This window comes from Cervus elaphus, chromosome 5 (assembly GCF_910594005.1).
Source record: "Cervus elaphus chromosome 5, mCerEla1.1, whole genome shotgun sequence".
Taxonomy (NCBI): Eukaryota; Metazoa; Chordata; class Mammalia; order Artiodactyla; family Cervidae; genus Cervus; species Cervus elaphus.
Window position 1 is genome coordinate 45,499,382 of NC_057819.1, and position 25,222 is coordinate 45,524,603.

General features: G+C 37.2%; 1 long non-coding RNA gene across 1 annotated transcript; it reads right to left on the reverse strand.

Annotated features, from left to right (window-relative positions):
• Window positions 1–2,309: 2,309 nt before the first annotated feature.
• Window positions 2,310–24,107, reverse strand: LOC122693315. Its single transcript, XR_006340864.1, has 4 exons — window positions 24,091–24,107; window positions 19,175–19,180; window positions 14,813–14,817; window positions 2,310–2,430 (listed from the first exon to the last, which is right to left on the reverse strand). It is a non-coding gene; the product is annotated as an uncharacterized LOC122693315 (long non-coding RNA).
• Window positions 24,108–25,222: the final 1,115 nt, after the last annotated feature.

A 25,222-nucleotide genomic window follows, 5' to 3' on the forward strand; every position in this document is an offset into this window, starting at 1 on the left:
TATTGTTTCTTGCTACTGAGTATCTTCACTCATTCTAAAAAACACCTTGTTGAAAACATTTTAACTTTCTACTTTCAAGCACGTGACACTATAATTCAATGAACTTAAATCACCAGCCTGGTCCATGAAGGTGACAGAGTGAAGCCTACAATAGACATTCATATAGTTTCTGTGTATGACACAAGATGTTAAATTATTTTTTCTATAGACCCACAATTTCAGCTAAAATACAAATGTTTGGAAAAACAGTTGATAAAGAGGATGTAGTTTAACTTCCACAAACCCCTTGAAGGGCTTTAAAAAGAGCAGTCAAGCTTTTTCTCTCTTATAGTAGCACAAACATTTATTTGAAGTAGTGGAATATATCAGATTTGGAAGTCATTGCTCTTGGGAAAAAGAACAGAACATAGTGAGGGAACACTTAGGAGAGCTTGACATATGTCCTCTGGAATTTGAGGCACATTTAAACACACAGTTTGATGTCTTTGATACAGCTGCACTGCAACTCTGTATGAAAATGTGGACAGAACTATTGCCAAGGACAAGATGAGGAAAGTGATGCCAGAACCTGCATATTTTGTCATAGCAAGAGTTTTCCACTTCCGTGTAGGTCCTGTAATCTTTCCAACTCCAGCAATTTTTTTTAACTTCCAGAACAGAAACCCAAGAGCATAAACCTCTACAGGAGCCAGTGCAGGGATGGGAAAGCCAGAACTGTAATCGACAAATTGGCTTGGTATGGACAACTCTGAGAATTAAAATCTCCAAGCGATAGAAGTCATCAATAAGCTCCCACATTTTGTGAGTTTTACCTTCAGGGGCTCTTCCAGGTTCTCAAAATGAACACTGGAGAAAAATCCCCTTATAATCCCAGTAGGAGGAAGGAATAGGAAACAGTCTGAAATATACCAGAGTATTCTGTGCTTAAAAGAGCAGGTCCTCAGGAAAAACTATTTTGGCAGAGTTTAACCTGATGGGGTTTTAGCAGAGCCAAACCTACCCAAAAGAAGGGAATTATCCAACTCTGGCCCCTCTGTGTCACATGGGTGGGAGGAGGGGAGCACTGGTGAAGTTCATGGTGCAGGAGCCTAGATTCACCAAAGATAATGACAAACCTATATAAAACAATTTACGTGACCCCCATATTACTGAAAGTCTATTTACCAAAGTTTCTTTTACCTGGCACATTATGAATTATGACTGCCTACAACAAAAAATATTACAAGCAGAAAATTTTAAATATTTTGAATTAAATTAAAATAAATATACAGCTTATCAAAATCTGTAGTATACACTGAAGTGCTTAGAGGAAAATTAATGCATAGAGGGAAGTTAGCAGCATTGAACTCATACATTAGGAAAGAAAAACAAACCAAGAATTGGTCATCTAAATTTCCAGACTGACAAAAGAAAATTGAAATAAATTAAGATAAAGAGAAGAAAAAATTAAAATTATATAAGTTAATAAAGTGGAAAGCAATAAATTTTTAAAAAATAAAAATCTGACTTTTTGAAAGTAACAGTAAAATTAACAAGCCTCTACCCAAGCTGACTAACAGCAAAAGACAGAAGATCCAAATAACCAATATCAGGAATGAAAGAGGAGACAAAATTACAGATATTAAAGACATTTAAAGGATAATAAACATGATGGAAAATTCTATTCCCACAAATTTGATATGAACAATTCCTTAAAAGACCAATCTGCCAAAATTCAAACAAGAAAAAATAGCTAATCTGAATAGTCTTATGTCTATTAAAGAAACACAATCAATGGTTAATCATCTTCCAAGTCAAAAAATACCAAGTTCAGAGAACAAGACGGCAGAGGTGTAGGAGGACGTGGAGTACATCTCCACGGATACATCAGGAATAGAGCTTCAGACCCAGAAGTGCATGCAGAACAGCAGCTGACAGCGGACAGGAGGACCTGACTGGTGGAAAAGAATATACAGAACCCCGCTAAGGCTAAGACTCGGCAGGACGAAGGAACTAGGGAGAAAACAGGAGTATTAGTAGGACTGGAGTACTCTCCGCGGGTGGGGGAACTGAAGCAGGGGTCCGATCCAATCCCCACAGCAGGGCAATTGTCTGAGTCAGAGGAGAAACATTTAAAGCTGAGAGTGAAACAGCTGATCTGTGGCAGCCTAAATGGAATGAGAATCAGACAGTCCTTGCCGCAGCCATACATATGCTGGGCTCCAGGAACGCGGGTCTCTGGAAAGGGCAGTGGCTGGGAGCTGGAGATTAGGGATTGTGGGGCAATCCCAGGGCGAGGGCTGCTGTTGACTGCGGAGACGGATTGAGCGGATGTGAGGGAGAATGTGATGGGAAATGCCTGTGGAGGAAAGCCGGGCAACCATGGAAGCAAGGAGATACTGTGAGTCACGTGTAGGGGGTGGAGCCATCACCATAGCTTCTCTCTCTCCACTTGCGCAAGCATCAGCAGCTCAAGATAGAGAGGCTGGCCTGTCAAACACCTAATGCACTGAACTACAGAATAGGACCCCACCCAGGGTGCCCCTTTAAGTGCCTGATGCACATATCTACAGAATAGGACCCCACCCAGGATGCCCCTTTAAGTGCCTGATGTGCAGATCTAGAGTAGGACCCCACCCAGGGTGCCCCTTTAAGTGCCTGATGCACCGAACTACAGAGTAGGACCCCAGCTAGGGGGAGCCCCCAGTGTGCCTGAACAGGCAGAGCTACAGAGACTGGCCAAAGAGACCTTCTGATCGCAAGCTACAAGAGGCTCAAAAAAAAAAAAAAAAAAAAAAGACTCTGATAGGGCCATAACTCCTGCTGCGGAGGCAGTCTGTGTCCCTGAACACTTGGCGCCACCAGGGTCCCCACAAGCCAAGCAGCTGTACCAGCTTCACGTTCAACTCTCACAGGGGCAGAGCTCCCATAATCTTGTGTTTCTGCATGCAGGGTCCTTTGGTCCTGTCCAACTCTTTGCGACCCTGTAGACTGGCCTGCCAGGGTTCTGTGTCAGAGAGGGGGATTCTCCAGGCAAGAAGACTGGAGTATATTGGCCAATATCAGTTGCCATACCCTTCTAGAGCATTATATTTCCTGCCACCCTAGCCGCCAACTCCCCTGAGTACCTGATGCTGCCAGGACCCCTGTGACCCAAGCAGCTGCACCACCTCCACACCTGGTCCTCACAGGGGCAAACCCGAGTCCTCCAGGGCAGCCTCAGGAGCCAACTCCAGTGGACAATCCATATGTAGAGGTGGAAATAAAACCATAATTGAAACCCAGGGGCAGTGTGGCTAAGGAAGATGATCCAAAACCTTCCCACCAGCTGTACAAGCTGCAGATTAAATCCACACCATCAATTAAGTAACCTCTGTGTCTATGGAATATATAAAAGGCCACTGAGAGCTTCCACAAAAGAAAATGCACTAGCTCTGACAGCTGTGGACACTGGAGGCAAGGACACACAGCAGTAGGACCAGATTAGAATCTGAGCTGCCCGCTCAGCAGGTCCAGAGATCAGTCCAATGTTGGAGGGCATCCCAGGGAGGTGAGGTTGACTGTGATTCCCAGCGAGGGAAAGGACTCTGACAGCAGTGACTAAAAAAAACATTTATTATTCTTATTTTTTGACTTGTTCTGTAGATTCTTTTGGATTCTTCTTCTTTTTTTTTCTACTCACCCCCCCCCCCCCGCCACTGCATTGTAGTTTTTAATTTTTTTGGCACTAAGAAATCCAATTAAGTTTTGAGCTTTTTTTTTTCTCTTTTTCCTCGGTCACATTTTTTATTGTTGTCATAAACCTCTGCCTCTACATTGGGCTTTTGCAGTTCTGTGGAGTGTTCCTCTTTTTCTCTCTCTCTTTTTAAATTTTTTAACCTATTATTATTTTTTCGATATTTATTCCTTTTTCTGCTTTTCCTAATGTTCTTTTCCCCTTGCAGTTAATCTTTAATGTATATAAATCTTCATCTACCTCTACTTAACTTTGCGTATCTATTCTTTGATTCTTTTCTTTCTCTCCTTTCCTCTCAACATATTTGCTAGTTTTATTTTCATTGCTTTATTCTCCAATTGGCACCTTGCTTTAGTTTTGTTTTCCAGTTTGTGCTTTAATTAGATTTGTTCTCGTAGATATAATTTTTGGTTTCCTTTGTTTGCCAGGTCAATCTATTTTAGTTAATTTTGTTTGGACTGTTTTGATTTTAATTTTGGGTGTATATGTGTATATCCAGTCATACTTTCTATTATTGTTATAAACCTCTGCCTCTACATTGGGCTTTTGCAGTTCTGTGGAGTTATCCTCCCCCTCCCCCCTTTTTTCTTTCTTTTTCCGTTTTTTCTCTTCTTTTTTATAACTTTAATTTTTTAAAACCTATTATATTTTTTCTACATTTATTCCTTCGTTTGCCTTTCCTACTGTGCTTTTCCCCTTGCAGTGAATCTTCAAAGTATATAAATCTTCCTCATCTACCTCTATTTAACTGTGCATATCTATTCTTTCTTTCTTTTCTTTCCTTTCCTCTAAACATATTTGTTAGTTTTGTTTTCATTGCTTTATTCTCTATTTGGCCCCTTGCTTTAGTTTTGTTTTCCATTTTGTGCTTGAGTTAGTTTTGTTCTTATCTGGTAAATATAATTTTTTATTTTCTTTGTTCACCAGATCAATCTACTGTACTTTATTTTAGTTGGACTGTTTTCACTTTGCTCATGGGTGTATATGTATATGTGTATATTCCAATATTTTAAATATTATTTGCCTGATTTTGTAATTGCCATTTGTCTGGGGTTCATCTTTGGTTTCTTGTTTTCGGATATTTGTTTTACTCTCCCTTAATGGCATAACAAACCACTTGTGGAATCTTTGTTCCCGACCAGAGATCAAAACCTGAGCCTTTGGAGGTGGAGCACTGACAAAGACCCTAGACTACCAGAGAAATAACCCTCAGTTCAGTTCAGTTCACTTCACTTCAGTTGCTCAGTCATGTCCGACTCTTTGCGATCCCATGAATCACAGCACGCCAGGCCTCCCTGTCCATCACAAACTCTCAGAGCTCACACAAACTCATGTCCATCGAGTCGGTGATGCCATCCAACCATCTCTGTTGTCCCCTTTTCCTCCTACCCCCAATCCCTCCCAGCATCAGGGTCTTTTCCAATGAGTCAGCTCTTCGCATCAGGTGGTCAAAGTATCGGAGTTTCAGCTTCAGCATCAGTCCCTCCAATGAACACCCAGGACTGATCTCCTTTAGGATGGACTGGTTGGATCTCCTTGCAGTCCAAGGGACTCGCAAGAGTCTTCTCCAATACCACAGTTCTAAAGCATCAATTTTTCAGTACTCAGCTTTCTTCACAGTCCAACTCTCACATCCATACATGACCACTGGAAAAACCATACCCTTGACTAGACGGAACTTTGTTGGCAAAGTAATGTCTCTGCTTCTTAATATGCTATCTAGGTTGGTCATAACTTTCCTTCCAAGGAGTAAGCGTCTTTTAATTTCATGGCTGCAATCACCATCTGCAGTGACTTTGGAGTTCAGAAAAATAAAGTCTGTCACTGTTTCCACATCTATTTCCCATGAAGTGATGGGACCAGATGCCAAGATCTTAGTTTTCTGAATGTTGAGCTTTAAGCCAACTTTTTCAGTCTCCTCTTTCACTTTCATCAAGAAGTTTTTTTAGTTCTTCTTCACTTTCTGCCATAAGGGTGGTGTCATCTGCATATCTGAGGTTATTGATATTTCTCCCAGCAATCTTGATTCCAGCTTGTGCTTCTTCCAGCCCAGCGTTTCTCATGATGTACTCTGCATATAAATTAAGTAAGTAGGGTGACAATATACAGCCTTTATGTACTCCTTTTCCTATTTGGAACCAGTCTGTTGTTCCATGTCCAGTTCTAACTGTTGCTTCCTGACCTGCATATAGGTTTCTCAAGAGGCAGGTCAGGTGGTCTGGTATTCCCATCTCTTTCAGAATTGTCTACAGTTTATTGTGATCCACACAGTCAAAGGCTTTGGCATAGTCAGTAAAGGGGAGTATCAAATAGTGAGAGCTTACACTAAGGAAACCACTTGAATACAAGACCCGGCATCACTCAACCACCAGTAGCACACTGTGCAGGATGCCTAATCAAAACAACAAAGAAAACAAAAATACAAACCCAGTCATCAGCAGACAGGCATGCCACCTCACTCAGCCCTTGCACATCAGAGGAAAAACAAAGAAACAAAAAACTCAGCACAAATCTTGCCCTATACGAAGCTCACACAAACCACTGGACCAGCCTTAGGGGGGCAGAAACCAAAAGGAAGAAAGAATTCAACCTTCTTCAAGGAAAGAATTCAACTTGCTTTAAAGTCTGGGAAAATGAGACCTCAAACACAATTACTTAAAAAATAAAAAATCATGAAAAGGCAGAGAAATACTGCACAAATGAATAAACTAGAAATGCAGAAATCCAAATAAATGAAGAGGAAATATGAAAATTACCTGGAAATGAATTCAGGAAGATGATAGTAAAGATGATCAAAAACCTTGAAAGCAAAATGGAGGAAATGCAAGAATCACTTAACAAAGAGCTAGAAGAATTAAAGAATATGCATACAAACAACACAATTACTGAAATTAAAAATACTCTAGAAGGAATCAATAGCAAAATATCTGAAGCAGAAGGATGAATCAGTGAGCTGGAAGATAAAATGATGAAATAACTTCTGAAGAGCAGAAAAAAGTAAAAAGAATGAAAAGAGCTGAGGATAGGCTCAGAGACCTCTGGGACCATATCAAAAGCAACAATATTCTAATTATAGGGGTCCCAGAAGAAAAGAAAAAGAAAGGGTTTGAGAAAACTTTTGAAGAAATTATAATTGAAAATTTCCCCAAAATTGAAAAGGAAATAGCCAATCAAGTCCAAGAGGCACAAAGAATCCCATACAGGATAAACCCAAGGAGAAACATGCCAAGACACATACTAATCAAACAAACAAAGACTAAACACCAAGAAAGAATATTAAAACCAGCAATGGAGAAGCAACAAGTAACATACAAGGATAACTCCATATGCTTATTATCTTATCTTTCAGCAGAAACTCTGCAGGTCAGAAGGGAATGGCAGGATATATTTAAAGCACTGAAAGGGAAAAATCTACAACCAAGATTACTGTACCCAGCAAAGATCTCATTCAAAATTGATGGAGAAATAAAAAGCTTTTCAGACTAGCAAAATTTAAGAGAATTCAGTACCACCAAGCCAGCTTTACAACAAATGTTAAATGGGCTTATATAGTCAAGAAATACAACAGAAGAAAAAAGATCTACAAAATCAACCCCAGACAATTAGAAAATGGCAATAGGAACATATATATCAACAATTTCTTTAAATGTAAATGGATTAAATGCTCCAACCAAAAGACACAGACTGGCTGAATGGATACAAAAACAAGACCCATATATATATGCTATCTACAAGAAACTCTTTTCAGATCTCAAGATACATATAGACTGAAAGTGAGAGGATGGAAAAGTATATTCCATGCAAATGTGAAGCAAAAGAAACCTGGAGTAGCAATCCTCATATCAGACAAAATAGACCTTAAAATAAACAAGGTTACAAGAGATAAGGAAGGACACTACATAATGATCAAGGGATCAATCCAAGAGGAAGACATAACAATTGTAAACATCTATGCACCCAACATAGGAGCACCTCAATACATAAGACAAACACTAACAGACATAAAAGGAGAAAATGACAGTAACACAATAATAGTAGGAGGCTTTAACACCCCACTCACACCAATGGACAGATCATCAAAACAGAAAATTAATAAGGAAACACAAGTCTTAAAGGATACATTAGATGAGATGGATCTCATTGATATCTTCAGGACATTCCATCCAAATGCAGAAGAATACACCTTCTTCTCAATTGCACATGGGACATTCTCCAGAATAGACCACTTCTTGGGCCACAAATCAAACCTCAGCAAGCTTAAGAAAACTGAAATTGTATCAAGCATCTTCGCCAACCACAATGCTATGAGATTAGGTATCAATACCAAGGGAAAAAAAAAAAACTGTAAGAAACAGAAACACGTGGAGATTAAACTACACATTTCTAAATAACCAACAGGTTACTGAAGAAATCAAAAGGGAAACCCTAAAATTTCTAGAAACAAATGACAATGAAAACATGACAACTCGCAACCTATGGGATGCAGCAAAAGCAGTTCTAAGAGGGAAGTTTATAGCAATACAATCCTACCTCAAGAAACAAGAAAAAGGTCAAATGGACAACCTAACTTTACACCTAAAGCAACTGGAAAAAGAAGAAGAAGGAAAAAAAATTAGTAGAATGAAAGTAAGAATAAAGATCCAAGCAGAAATAAATGAAAAGAAAAGGAAAGAAACAATAATAAAGATTAATGAAACTAAAAGCTGGTTCTTTAAGATGAGTAAAAAAAAAAAAAAAAAAAGACAAATACTTAGCCAGACTCATCAAGTAAAAAAGAGAGGAGATTCACATAAAAAAAAAAAAAAAATTAGAAATAAAAAAGGAGAGGTTACAACAGACAGTGCAGAAATACAATGGATTATAAGAGACCATCATGAACAACTATATGGCAATAAAATGGATAACTTGGAAGAAATGGACAGATTCTTAGAAAAGTTCAGTCTTTTAAGACTGAACCAGGATGAAATAGAAATTACAAACAACCCAATTACAAGCACTGAAATTGAAGCTGTCATCAAAAATCTCCCAAAAAACAAAAGCACAGGACAAGATGGCTTCACAGGAGAATTCTATCAAACATTTAGACAAGAGATAATGCCTATCCTTCTAAAACTCTTTCAAAAAATTGCAGAGGAAGGAACACTTCCAAACACATTCTATGTGGCCAACATCACCCTGATACCAAAATGAGACAAAGACAACACAAAAAAGAAAACTACAGGCCAATATCACTGATGAACACAGACACAAAAATCTGAATCAAAATTTTAGCAAACAATTCAACAACACATCAAAAAGCTCATACACCAAGATCAAGTTGGGTTTATTCCAGTGATGCAAGGATTTTTCAATATATGGAAATCAAACAACATGATACACCATATTAATAAGTTGAAAGATAAAAACCATATGATCACCTCAATAGATGCAGAGAAAGTCTTTGACAAAATTCAGCACTGAATTATTATTAAAACTCTTCAAGAAATGGACATAGAAGGACCCTACCTCAACATAGTAAAGACTACATATGATAAGCCTATGGCAAATATTATTCTCAATGGTGAAAAACTGAAAGCATTCCCCCTAAGATCAGGAAGAAGACAAGGGTGTCCACTTTCACCACTATTATTCAACATAGTTCTGGAAGCCCAGAATCAGAGAAGAAAAAGAAATAAAAACAAGTCAGATGAGAATAGAAGAAGTAAAGCTCTCACTGTTTGCAGATTACATGATACTGTACATAGAAAACCCTAAAGATAGTATCAGAAAATTACTAGAGCTTACCAGTGAATTTAGCAAAGTTGCAGGATACAAAATCAATACACAAAAATCACTTGTATTTCAATATACTAACAATGAAAAATTAGAAAGAGCAATTAAGGAATCAATCTCATTCTCCATTGCAACAAAAAGAATTAAATATCTAGGAATAAACTTACATAAGGAGACAAAAGAACTATACACAGAAAATCATAAGACACTAACAAAAGAAATCAAAGATGACATAAACAGATGGAGAGATAATCCATGTTCCTGGGTAGGAAGAATTAATACTGTGAAAATGACTATACTACCAAATACAGTCTACAGATTTAATGCAATCCCTATCAAATTACCAATGCCTTTTTTTTCACAGAGCTAGAACAAAAAATTTCACAATTCATGTGGAAACACAAAAGACCCCAAATAGCCAAAGCAGTCTTGAGAAATAATAATGGAGCTGGAGGAATCAATCTTCCTGACTTCAGGTTATACTACAAAGCTACAGTCATCAAGACAGTATGGTACTAGCACAAAAACAGAAATATACACCAATGGAGCAAGATAAAAAGCCCATAAATAAACCTATGCACCTACGGGTACCTTATTTTTGACAAAGGAGGCAAGAATATACAATGGGGCAGACAGCCTCTTCAATAAATATTGCTGGGAAAACTGGACAGCTACATGTAAAAGAATGAAATTAGAACACTTCTTAACACCACACACAAAGATAAACTCAAAATTGATTAAAGCATAAATGTAAGACCAGAAACTATAAAACTCTTAGAGGAAAACACAGGCAGAACACATGATGACATAAATCAAAGCAAGATCCTCTATGACTCACCTCCTAGAGTAATGGGAATAAAAACAAAAGTAAACAAGTGGGACCTGATTAAACTTAAAAGCTTTTGCACAGCAAAGGAAACTATAAACAAGGTGAAAAGACAGCCCTCAGAATGGGAGAAAATAATAGCAAATGAAACAACTGACAAAGAATTAATTTCCAAAATACACAAGCAGCTCATACAAGTCAATACCAGAAAACCAAACAACCCAATCAAAGAGTGGGGAAAAGACCTAAAATACATTTCTCCAAAGAAGACATACAGATGGCTGATAAATACATGAAAAGATGCTCAACATTGCTCATTATTAGTGAAATGCAAATCAAAACTATAGTGAGATATCACCTCACACCGATCAGAATGGTCATCATCAAAAAGTCTACAAATAATAAATGCTGGAAAGGGTATGGAGAAAAGGGAACACTCTTGCACTGTTGGTGGGAATGTAAATGATAAAGTCACTATGGAAGATGGTATGGAGATTCCTTAAAAAACTAGGAATAAAACCACCATATGACCCAGCAATCCCACTCCTAGGCATATACCCTGAGGAGACCAAAATTGAAACAGACACATGTATCCCATTGCCCATTGTCGCACTATTTACAATATCTAGAACTTGGAAGCAACCTAGATATCCACTGACAGATGAATGGATATAGAAGTTGTGGTATATATACACAATGGAATATTACTCAGCCATAAAAAGGAACACATTTGAGTCGGTTCTAATGCAGTGGATGAACCCAGAACCTATTATCTAGAGTGAAGTGAGTCAGAAAGAGAAAGATAACTACCATATTCTAATACATATATATGGAATCTAGAAAAATGGTACTGAAGAATTTATTTACAGGGCAACACTGGAGAAACAGACATAGAGAATAGACTTATGGACATGGGGACAGGGGAGAGGAGGGTGAGATGTATGAGAAGAGTAACATGGAAACTTTCATTACCGTATGTAAAATAGATAGCCAATGGGAATTTTCTGTATGGCTCTGGAAACTCAAACAGGGGCTCTGTATCAACCTAAAGGGGTGGGATGGGGAGGGAGATGGGAGGGAGGTTCAAAACAGAGGGAATATATGTATACCTATGGCTGATTCACATTGAGGTTTGGCAGAAAGTAGCAAAATTCTATAAAGCAATTATCCTTAAATAAAAATAAATTAATTAAAAACAATACCAAGTCCAGATGGATTCACTGGTGAATTCTACTAAACATTTAAGAATAAATTACCTATTACCTACAATCTTTTTCAAAGGTAAAAGCAAAGGAGATAGTTTCTAACTCATACTGTAAGATCAGAATTATCCTAATACCAAAATCAGATGAAGACATTACAAAAAAGAAGAAAATCACAGTCCAATATAAATTATGAACATAAATACAAAAATCCCAAACAAAATTTAGCTAATAGAATCTAACAATATATTAAAAGAATTGTACATCATGAATAAAGGATATTCACCCCAGTAATGCAAGGCTGGTTCAACATTCAGAAATCAGTTAATAGAACCCATCACATCAAGAGGTTAAAAAGAAAAAATGACAGGATCATATCAATAGGTACAGAAAAAGAATTTGCAGGATCCAACACCAATTCATGATAAAAATTCTAAGTAAACTAGGGATAAAGGGCAATTTCCTGAACTTGACAAACACCTACAAAAAATGTACAGCTAATATCATACTTAATGGTGAAGAACTTGAAGTTTTCCCACTAAGATCAGGAATAAGGAAAAGATGTCCCTTCTTACACTGTTATCCAAGACCATATTGAAAGTGTTAACTAATACAATAAGACAAAAAATGGAAATAAAAAATATACGGATTGAGAAGGAAGAAACTAAACTCTCTTTTTTTATAGATGACATGACTGTCTATATAGAATATCCAAAAAAAAAAAAAAAAACCTCCTGGAATTAATAACTAATTATATACAAGGCTGCAGGACTCAGGTTAACATACAAAAGTCAAATACTCCCCTATACACTAGTAATGTCTAATGGAATTTGATATTAAAGCACAATACCATACATATTAGCCCACCAAATATGAAAAACTTAGGTATAAATTTAACAATGAATGTACAGGGTCTATATGAGGCAAAGTACCAAGTTCCGATGAGAGATATAAAAGAACAACTAAATCACATCAATTGCATAATGAATATTGACAAACTGATTCTAAAGTTTATATGGGAGGCAAAAGACACAAAATAGCCAACTCATTATTGAAGAAGAACAATGTCAGAAGAATGATACTACCCATCTTTGAGATTTACCAAAAAGTTGCATTCATCAAGACAGTGATGTGGATTCTTTAATTTTTTGCCTTTTTTACACAGTGATTCTGCTTTTTAGGTAACTCATTTTGCTTCTTTGTAAACTTACCTTTTAATCTCTAATGGAAGTCGGCTCTTTTCATTAATAATTTCCTGGGATTTGGCTAACAGCTTAGACCTTAGCTTATGATTTTATATATGAGTTTGGGGACTGATGGGCAGAGAGTGACTATTACTGCAATTTGGGCTTTCATCTTTCTTTCTGTCACTTTTTCCAGGAGTCCTTGATTATAGAGCTCACTGCTTTATCTTATGGCCATTCATTCTCCATTGAAACTGCAGAGCACACAGCAGAGCCTGCCAAGCAACTTGAATGTTTTTACACTATTTCACATAACAGTCAGGCTTCAAAACCATTCTGGAACTGGCTCCTCTGAAAAGCTATAAGGCTTATGTGGTATTTTGTATCTCACGGGTATATACACATACTTATCCAGATTCTGGACAGCACTTTATCTCTCTTCTTGGTTCAGTCCTATAATTCTTTCAGACTTTAGTTTTATGTCATATTAACAAAGAAATCTTCCTCGTGAAGTGTGAAAATGTTAGTCATGTTTGACTCTGTGACCCTGCTAGGTTCCTCTGTCCATGGGATTCTCTGGGCAAGAATACTGGAGTGGGTAGCTATTCCCTTTTCTAGGGGATCTTCCCAACCCAAAAATTGAACCTCAGTCTCCTGTGCTGCAGGAGCCATTAGGGAAGCCCTATAATTCTTTCAGACTTTACGTTTCATGTTACATTTGAAAGTGCCCTTGACACTATTCTTCCTTAAATCAATTAGAATACCTCTGTACTTCCTAAGGTTAAATTACCCCAACTCAACCCAGTATTTTCTATGCCATACAAAGTAACTAATCACTGGAATTGATAGCTAGCTTATTTGCGTCTTTTCTCCAGTAGACAATAAGCTTTATAAGGGCATATAAATCCTGTTTTCAATTTCATTTCCAAAATACCAATCTATCTTTTATAATACTAAAAAATAAATAGAAAGGTAAAAAGTGTTTAGTCCATTAGGATTGATGAGATCCATTCAATGGAATAAAAATTAAAATATAATCACTAACATACACATACTGCCTTCTCAGAACTCATTATTTCACTGCTTGTTGTGAATAACAAAACGAAACGAGGAAAAGAAATATTGTCTTACTCCATGAGTGCATGCTAAGTCGTTTCAGTTGTGTCTGACTCTGTGTGACCCCAAGGACTATAGCCCACTGGGCTCCTCTGACCGTGTGATTCTCCAGGCAAGAATACTGGAGTGGGTGGGTTGCCATGCCCTTCTCTAGGGAATCTTCCTGACCCGCATTAGCAAGAGATCGATCCCGCATCTCTTACATCTCCTGTATTGGCAGGCGGGTTCTTTACCACTAGTGCAATGTGGGAAGCCTGTTTCATGCTCCACAATCTTCAAACTAAGTAATTCAACTGCCACCATCTATAGACAGGAGGATCCCACTTAAGTCCCTCCACACATATAGCTAGACACATAGATGATGTAGATAAAAGAAAAAAAAACATTGTTTTAAAATAGCAGATAAACAGATTAATGGGATTTGGTTTGATAGAAATACGAGGGAAACTTTTTTTTTTTTTTGATTGAACATTCTTTCCGATTATTTTTTTATTTTTTTTAATTTTTTTTATTAGTTGGAGGCTAATTACTTCACAACATTTCAGTGGGTTTTGTCATACATTGATATGAATCAGCCATATATTTACACTTATTCCCCATCCCGATCCCCCCTCCCACCTCCCTCTCCACCCGATTCCTCTGGGTCTTCCCAGTGTACCAGGCCCGAGCACTTGTCTCATGCATCCCACCTGGGCTGGTGATCTGTTTCACCATAGATAGTATACATGCTGTTCCTTTGAAACATCCCACCCTCACCTTCTCCCACAGAGTTCAAAAGTCTGTTCTGTATTTCTGTGTCTCTTTTTCTGTTTTGCATATAGGGTTATCGTTACCATCTTTCTAAATTCCATATATATGTGTTAGTATGCTGTAATGTTCTTTATCTTTCTGGCTTACTTCACTCTGTATAAGGGGCTCCAGTTTCATCCATCTCATTAGGACTGGTTCAAATGAATTCTTTTTGACGGCTGAGTAATATTCCATGGTGTATATGTACCACAGCTTCCTTATCCATTCATCTGCTGATGGGCATGTAGATTGCGTCCATGTCCTGGCTATTATAAACAGTGCTGCAATGAACATTGGGGTGCACGTGTCTCTTTCAGATCTGGTTTCCTCAGTGTGTATGCCCAGAAGTGGTATTGCTGGGTCATATGGCAGTTCTATTTCCAGTTTTTTAAGGAATCTCCACACTGTTTTCCATAGTGGCTGTACTAGTTTGCATTCCCACCAACAGTGTAAGAGGGTTCCCTTTTCTCCACACCCTCTCCAGCATTTATTGCTTGTAGACTTTTGGATAGCAGCCATCCTGACTGGTGTGTAATGGTACCTCATTGTGGTTTTGATTTGCATTTCTCTAATAATGAGTGATGTTGAGCACCTTTTCATGTGTTTGTTAGCCATCTGTATGTCTTCTTTGGAGAAATGTCTGTTTAGTTCTCTGGCCCATTTTTTGATTGGGTCATTTATTTTTCTGGAATTGAGCTGCAGGAGTTGCTTGTATATTTTTGAGATTAATCCTTTGTCTGTTTCTTCATTTGCTAACACCATACACAAAAATAAACTCAAAATGGATTAAAGATCTAAATGTAAGACCAGAAACTATAAAACTCCTAGAGGAGAACATAGGCAAAACACTCTCCGACATAAATCACAGCAAGATCCTCTATGACCCACCTCCCAGAATATTGGAAATAAAAGCAAAACTAAACAAATGGGATCTAATGAAACTTAAAAGCTTTTGCACTACGAGGGAAACTTAAAGAAAGATCAACTGTTGAAAATTTCACCTTAGAAAAGCTGAGGCTCTAGAAAGGGATGAGGGAGAGATTTTCAAAAGATTATGTGGGCATCAAATAATCTAAACTTGCAGACTGATTCAAACATTTTGGCTGCATACAGCCTTCTCATTGTTTCAACTCTGCCAAGGACTAGAAATCTCATATCAACTAAAACTTAATGATTACAAGCACAGGTTGGATTAGACTGGATCTATGTGAAAAATACTAGATTGTCTCATTTTGAGTGAGTGACTTTGGGCAAGTGAATTAAAGTTTGGAAGATTTAATATGCTGACTATATAAAGAGATTTGTCATATTTTTCTACAAAACATGATGAATCATGATAATATGAAAAATAAAACTCCATATTTGGTAAATGAGTAAGAACAGACAGAAAACTGTTAACATCATGAATCAAAAATCCAACAATATGGCATGTTACCAATAAAAAGACATCACAGCAATAGTGCAGTCCTGACAGCACTGTAAAGTTTCAGAGGAAAGAACCACCATTTGCAGTATACACTGGTTAGGTTGCTTATGCAAAAGAGTCTTGCAAGATTCGTGGTCTTAGAATAAACATAAATAAAGGCAAAGGACTTTTACACAAATGGACATGACAATTCAAGGAATGGTGTTGAGAATGATTCCAAATTTGTCAGTCTGCTTTGAGCTAAGTAATATGCCTATTAAATGGAAATTGTTAAGGACACATAAGAGATAATGAGAGCTTACATGTAGATGGGACAAGATTTTAGAGAATTTGTTTTTTACTTTATCCAAGAGAACAAGTCAAAGTTACTGAACAAATGATTAAAGAATATTTTAAAGTACACGTTTAGAAAAGACAAACAAATAAATTTGGTCAAAGGTTCAACAATCACATTTTCATTTTTAACAAAGTAACAACAGAATTTATTATAATATTTTGGTTCCACAAATGAAACTACTATGTTACTTCAAGTTTTTAATAACAAAAATTAATATCTGCCTATATTAAAATAAGACTTTCACTCTTCTTTCTTTTTTGCAGTAATTCTTAATCTTTTTTTGTTTGTTTGTTATGGTTGTTATACACAATCTGGCCTTTATTACTACAAGGATATAAATTCAAAATCCAGGCTATTTATCTATAAGGTGTATAAAGTCAACACTCTGCTGAAATTGTTGAAACCAGACTGAGTTAGACGTTTTTTTCCCCAAAAAAGTAGGACCCAAAATACATAATTTGAAAGAGACAGCACAAGTTGCACTTTACATTAAATAAGCAGTTTCAGTATGCTTATCATATAAATTCTCTGCTAAACATATACTTGTGAGTCTGGTTAAGGTTAGGAAAAGATCTATATCAACTAAATGAATCTACTTCTGCTGATGTACTCAAAAAGAGTTTAAATTAGAAATGTTACTCCTACATAGAATTGGAATTTTTAACATAAGCTGCAATTCAAAGAATTTCATTTTAAATAGATTTTCATTATACCCTCCGTTACTATCCAGATTTTAAAGAATTTATTTGCTTGGTATTTTATGCCAACAAATAGTACTTACCACAAAGGCTCCAGTTAAACTCTTTGGTAAACAATTTATGAGTGCTTATTGTTTTCTTCATTAATCAATAATTTCATCAATATACATTATTTAATTTTCCATAGACACTATAAGTGGGCTTGCCTGGTGGCTCAGTGGTAAAGAATCTGCCTGGAAGGTAGAAGACATTGGTTCATTCCCCGGGTTGGAAAGATCCACTGGAGAAGGAAATAGCAACCCACTCCAGTATTCTTGCTTGGGAAATCCCAAGGACAGAGGACTCGGAGTCCATGGGGTCTTAAAGAGTCTAACACAACTTAGTGACTAAACAACAGCAATGACAAAAAAACTCTAAAGTTTGGATACAGATATTAATAGTAAAATACATGTATATGAAGATACAATATTGACAGATATCATAGCTATAGGTATATTATTTTTCTTACACTGACTTTTATATATAGCCTCATTACTGAAGAGATAAAAGAAAAGTTTATAAATGAGTCCTCATTAGTGGAACATAACTTAAGGTTGGATATTTAAAAAATAGAGCACCTTCACTTGAAAGTCATAACATGTTCAACCACAAACATATTTGCGGCATGAAACTTAGGTTTTAATCAGATTATGTTGGACAGTGATGCTAAGATTAAGCACATCAACTTGAATCTATTTGCTGTTTTTTAATATCCCTAGAGAAGGGAATGGGAAATCACTCCAGCATTCTTGCCTGGAAAATTCCATGGACATAGAGCCTGGCAGACTACAGTTCATGGGGTCAAAAAGAGACAAGACTCAACTGAGCGACTAAGCACTTAACACCACTCTAGCAGGGAAAAGGGAGAAGGATCCTATAGCAGAAACCTTGAGTACATGTCCTCAGTAAACTTTAACAATGTAATTTTCTTTCCTCAAAGACTGTTATAAATGTATATTTATAGATGGCTGGCTTGACTGGTTTTTGTTATAAAGGATTTACTTGTTTTATTTGAGCAGCTGCTTTGGTTCTTTGATCTTTAGGGTAAAAGAAGGAGGGTAATACACTGGGGACTGTTGATCAATATACCTATTACTTTATGCTGAAAGAAAGAAAATTGACAATTAGATTTGAAAAGAAACCTATTTCAGCAATACAATTTTATACATTCCCAGATTTAACTAAATTTTTCATTGCTCTTCTGTCACCCAACAACACTTTAAATCCAGAAATAATTTTATGGATATGTTTGAATCATGATATATGAGATACAATATTGAGGTAAATGTATTACTCTAGAGCTCTGCATGCCTGGTGAAAGCAATTTTATTTCATTTCATTCTGACTGTCCAAAAGTATTTTTTCAGTGAAACTGACATTTAATGTTGTAATTTTATATCTGATCAATGAAGCTTTTATTTATATCAAGGGCTTTCATGATGAGAAAATAAAAGTTACAATTTACATCTCCTTCTCTCTTATCAAGGCATATTTTCCAGGAATGACTTTCCACATCAATTCAATTTAAAACTTTATTGGAATCAGTGAATGAGTGAGTGAATGAATGAATGGATATACAATGCCTTAGTATAGAACTTCAAATTTCTTAGGTTGACTGCTAAGTTAAAATGTCAGAATCAGCTCCTATCACTTCAACAATGTCATTCTTGCTAAATATTTCTTCTCGTTATATCCATTAAAGCAACCTTAATTCTGTTTATTTAATCATTCCAACAGCATCACATAAAAGTGACATTTTTCTTAAGCCCTGAAATTTATTATTTCTTGGTTTCATGATCTTAACCAGTTATCTGTATGTTCCTTCTCAATCACTTTTTTAGACTGTCTTTGTAATAACTGACATGTAAATACCTGTTGCAAAAGGTAAATTCCAATACTGTCTTATTACCTATGCTCCCACTCACATTCTTCTTAAAGTTGATCTTATCCACAGTAAATGTCATCACTATCCCAGTCATTCACTTCACTATATATCCACTTCCAAATCCTTAAGTTCAAAATCATAGATTCAAGATTTAGTTATTTTGCATCTATACTGAGATTTCTCACCATCATCTTTAATCATGCATCTTCAAAAATGACAGTTTACCTTTCTGCATTCAACATTTTTCCTCTGCTATTAATACTCATTTATTTAAATTATACATCCATAACCTCATGTGCTCAAGACAAAAAAACTTGGTATCATCCTAGAAATCTATTCTTCAGATCATGCACACACATTTTCTATATTCCATGCCTCTAATATGTCCATGTTTTATCATCTTTATGATACACAACTTTACACAACCACATTCTCTCTTACCTATGTTTCAAGCTCTCCTCTTAGTAACATTTTTGCTGCTATTCAGGTTTTCTTTATGGGCCCTAATATAAGCAACTATCAGTTAGCTTTTTTAACCATTATAACTCAACATTCTAAACTTAAGGGTTCAGTTCAGTCACTCACTCATGTCTGACACTTCGTGACCTCATGAACCGCAGCATGCCAGGCCTCCCTGTCCATCACCAACTTCCAGAGTTTACCCAAACTCATGTCCATTGAGTCGGTGATGCCATCCAACCATCTCATCCTCTGTTGTCACCTTCTCCTCCTGCCTTCAATTTTCCCCAACATCAGGGGTCTTTTCAAATGAGTCAGCTCTTCGCATCAGGTGGCCAAAATATTGGAGTTTCAGCTTCAACATCAGTCCTTCCAGTGAACACCCAGGACTAATCTCCTTTAGGATGGACTGGTTGGATCTCCTTGCAGTCCAAGGGACTCTCAAGAGTCTTCTCCAACACCACAGTTCAAAAGCATCGATTCTTTGGCGCTCAGCTTTCTTTATAGTCCAAATCTCACATTCATACATGACTACTGGGAAAACCATAGCCTTGACTAAATGGACCTTTGTTGACAAAATAATGTCCCTGCTTTTTAATATGCTATCTAGGTTGGTCATAACTTTCCTTCCAAGGAGTAAGTGTCTTTTAATTTCATTGCTGCAATCACCATCTGTAGTGATTTTGGAGCAAAAAAAAAAAATAAAGTCAGCCACTGTTTCCACTGTCTCCCCATCTATTTGCCATGAAGTGATGGGACCGGATGCCATGATCTTAGTTTTCTGAATGTTGAGCTTTAAGCCAACTTTTTCAGTCTCCTCTTTCACTTTCATCAAGAGGCTATTTAGTTCTTCTTCACTTTCTGCCATAAGGGTGGTGTCATCTGCATATTTGAGGTTATTGATATTTCTCCCAGTAATCTTGATTCCAGCTTGTGCTTCATCCAACCCAGCGTTCCTCATGATGTACTCTGCATATGTTAAATAAGCAGGGTGACAATATACAGCCTTGACGTACTCCTTTTCCTATTTGGCACCAGTCTGTTGTTCCATATCCAGTTCTAACTGTTGCTTCCTGATCTGCATACAGGTTTCTCAAGAGGCAGGTCAGGTGGTGTGGTATTCCCATCTCTTTCAGAATTTTCCACAGTCTATTGTGATCCACACAGTCAGAGGCTTTGGCATAGTCAATAAAGCAGAAATAGATGTTTTTCTCAAACCCTTTTGCTTTTTCGATGATCCATTGGATGTTGGCAATTTGATCTCTGGTTCCTCTGCCTTTTCTAAAACCAGCTTGAACATCTGGAAGTTCATGGTTCACATATTGCTGAAGCCTGGCTTGGAGAATTTTGAGCATTGCTTTACTAGCATGTGAGATGAGTGCAATTGTGCAGTAGTTTGAGCATTCTTTGGCATTGCCAACTTAAGAGTAAGCACCCTTTAAATATTTTTGATGGATGAATAAACCCATCTAATTAAAACATTGCTTAAAATTCCTTTACATGAAATTTTGTTAGAGACAAAAGTGTTGTGAAAAGTGAAAGTGTCATTCGCTCAGTCATATTTGAGTCTTTGCAACCCTATGAACTGTATCCTGCCAGGTTCCTCTGTCCATGTAATTCTCCAAGTGGGAATACTGGAGTGTGTTGCTGTTCCCTTCTCCAGGGCATCTTCCTGCCCCAGTGATTGCATCCAGGGCTCCTGAATTGCACAAACCTGCCTTACCATCTGAGCCACCAGGGAAGTCAATTTTGTGCATGACAAAAGTGTTATATCAGTAAGCTTAATTCAATTTATACATTTACTTTTATATTTCCTGCTCATGGGTGGCTTTCACTATTTAATATTCCTTTCAATTTGATAGCAATACACTTGTACTTTGCTTTGGGAAAATAAAAAAGCACAACTAGGAGTTTGATGGATTGGATGCTAAAGTTCTGCCATTGCCTGCTGCACAAAACAAGGCTGAAAGCTTAACCTCTACTGCTGAGTAGAAAGTGGCAAAAGGGAGGAAGTAGAACTGTATTGTCTCTGCAGTCCATTGGCTTCTTGTGAACAAGTCCTTGCTTCCCCCGCACCATAGTCTTTATGCATACTCACTGGAGCCAGAGTCTAGTCTTTCACCGCCTGCACATCAAGTGAGGCCAAATGCTTCTTTTGTCCCAGCCAACAGTATGTGGTGGAAGTGACAACGTGCTAGTTTTAAGACAAAAGAGTTTGGGATCTTTGTATGTTTCTACACACCCTTTTTCAGCATCTTTGTGCTTCTGCTATTATGTCTACCATGAGAAGAACTTTCTTGTGGTAGCTGAACTGACAGATGAATGTGCCAAACTTCATGTTTAATGTGAGGAAGATAAAACTGTATAAAATTTTGCAAATCAATTCACAGAACTTAATTTCTCTTGGTCCTGCCCGCAACTACCTACATTTCACCAGACTGTCCCAAGTATAGAGATAACTCATTTTAGTTTAGCTTCACACATATATACACACACACACACATATATATATATATATAAATAATATATATATTTTATCACAATAATATAATATATATATAAAATAGCTATACCATTGCTATGCAAGTAATAGCAATGCATGACACATAGTAGGCATCAAAAATTATAGAAAAGAATAAGCTATTAGAAATGAATCAATTGTTTAACATAGTTTACTTAGTTTAGTATTTTCTGAGTTGTATTTGTACATTTTAGTACTGTAATACAGGCAAAATTGAAGACCAGTATTGGACTGTGGTAAATTCAACAATGTAATGTCACTTATGCTCATATGGTTTCTGGTAAGAATTATTCTTAATGTCATGCTCTATCAAGCTATAACATCAACTATTATAAAGTCCTCTTTGCATACACATGAAAATACAATATCATGAGTCTAAAATCTTTTGGAAATAATTTCATAAGATATAGAAACTTTTATAACATCACCCTCCTGTGCACTGAAAGTCACAGTATTCAAATTAGTGATTTTGCTGTCTTCTGCCTTCCTACATTAAACAGAAAACATAGGAATCCAAAAGTAAAGGATTGTTCAGAAAAAAAGGTATTTTTTCTTTATTTTTAAACTTAGTTCCTGGTTCTGAATATGATAACTAAGGCTCTATACAGAGGATGGGGTGTGGATATGATACAGAATTAATAGAAGACTTAGAGAGGAGTTTTATTATGGTAAAAAAGGAAAGCAGGAAAAAGAGCTAAGTGAAAGTTTTCTTTAAATGTGAGACGATGAGTTCATCTCTGGTGGTCCAGTGGTCAGGAATCTGCGCTTTCAATAAAGGGGGTATGGGTTGCTTCCCTGATGAGAGAACTAAGATCCCACATGCCTGCAGCACAGCCAAAATTTAAAAAAAAAAAAGTTTAAAGAAACATTAAAAAAAAGAAAGTGAGACAAGTGTAGGTTCAAAAACAAGAAACATGGTAGAAAAGGAGTTCAGGGATCAAGCTACAATGAATTTGGTCTGAAATAGTGTGGGAGGAGTGTGGAATAATCTTAGACTACAGAAGAATTATGGCAATGCTTCATAAATCAATTTCTAAAAATTTACCTACTTGCCAGTGAAGAGCACACTGTTGGCATATTTGTGTCTATCACAAAGATTTCATCCACTGATATTTTCTGAAATCTGTATTATTTAAAATTCTATTATAATATTGAATATATTTGACGATATATTTTCCCTTTCTCCCTTAGAGATTCTGATATTCTAGCATCACAGTTTCTAACTCCAGACAGAACAGCTGATACTAAGAGCTTATCCTTTACCACATGCAGAAGAGGAGAGAAAAAAAGTGGGGAGAGAGAGAGAGGAGAGAGGTGGAAGACAGAGAGGGAAAGGGGGAGGACTTTTGAATCAAGAAACAGGGATGACATTTCTACTAACTTTAAGACTACATTTCCTTGTACTTCTCTGGCATCCATAAACTATTCAAAACTAATTTGTATAGCTGAAATTAGTCAACATTTCTTGCAAATTTTAGCAATAAATTTACTGTTAGATGTAGTCCTTCTTGAAACTTCCCTATATCTCAGATGGTAAGGTATCTGCCTGCAATGCAGGAGACCCAAGTTTGATCCCTGGATCAGGAAGATCCCCTGGAGAAGGAAATGGCAACCCATTCCAGTATCCTTGCCTGGAGAATTCCATAGGCAGAGGAGCCTAGTGGACTATAGTCCATAAAAGAAGTTTGGTTTTTGTTTTTGTTTTTTTTTTTTCTATTTCATGTACCTAAAAGAGACAGTAGAAATTATTTCAGTAAATATTAGAAATACACCATTTCTAATATACTACTTTTAGGCTTTCCAGTGTGGTGCTGGAGAAGCTCTTAAGAGTCCCTTGGACTGAAAGGAGACCAAACCAGTCAATCCTAAAGGAAATAAATCTGGAAGGATTGATGCTGAAGCTCCAATACTTTGGCCACCTGATGCACAAAACTGACTCATTGGAAAACACCCTGATGCTGGGAACAACTGAAGACAGGAGAAGGGGACGACAGAGGATGAGATGGTTGGATAGCATCACTGACTCAATGGACATGAACTTGAGCAAACTCCAGGAGATGGTGAGGGACAGGGAAGCCTGGCGTGCTGCATTCCATGGGGTCGCAAAGAGTTGGACATGACTGAGCAACTGAACAACAACATATTTAGGACAAAAAAACATATTTTAAAAGAACTTTAAGAGAATATTTATAATTACATTTATAATCTTGCACCACAATCTAATTTAGAGGGAAGTATATCCATTTTCCTCAATTTTTTATATTTATATATTTAAGCACTGTTATGGACCGAATTTTGAATTCCATTCCCTTTTACTCGTTTATTGAAACCCTTACCCCAATGCCTTGAAAGAAAGTGAACGTGAAGTCACTCCGTCGTGTCCGACTCTTTGTGACCCAATGGACATATAGCCCACCAGGCTTCTCCGCCCATGGGATTTTCCAGGCAAGAGTACTGGAGTAGGTTGCCATTTCCTCCTCCAGGGGATCCTGCTGACCCAGGGATTGAACTCCGGTCTCCCGCATTGTAAGCAGATGCTTCACCCTCTGAGCCACCAGGGGAAGCCCCAGTGCCTTAGACTGTGACTATATTTAGAGATAAGGCCTTTAAAGAAATAATAAAGTGAAAATCAAGCCTTCAGGATGGGGCTTAATCCAATCTATCCATAGAGTTTTCTGGGGTAGAGTGTGTATGCTGGGTTGTGTCCGACTCTTTGGGACCCTATGGACTATAGCCCACCAGGCTTCTTTGTCCATGAATTTTTCCAGGTAGGAGTACTGGAGTGGACTGCAGTGCCCCACTCTAGAGGATCTTCCCAACTCAGAAACTGAACCCCTGTCTCCTGAGTCTCCTGCATTGGCAGGCAGATCTGTGCCACTAGTGCCGCCTGGGATGTAGTACCCAGAGCAAAGAGACTATGTGAGGACACAGCAGGATGGCAGGCACGGGTAAATCGAGGACAGAGGCCTCAGGAGAAACCAAACATGAAACATGGACCTCTATCCTGCAGAACTGGAGGGAAATAAACTGCTTTTAAGTCACACAGTCTGTGACATTTTGTTATGGCAGGTCTAGTTAACTAATACAAGTGTTATTCACCAAATAAAACATCAGAAATCTACAAAAAATTTCATTTTCCATTTGGTGCTCAAATTTCGACTTCAGAATGCAGCAAAATGGGGGCTGTTTGCAATATTTTATGATTGTTAATTATACAAAATAAAAATTAGAATGAAAAGTCTTATCCGTGAAT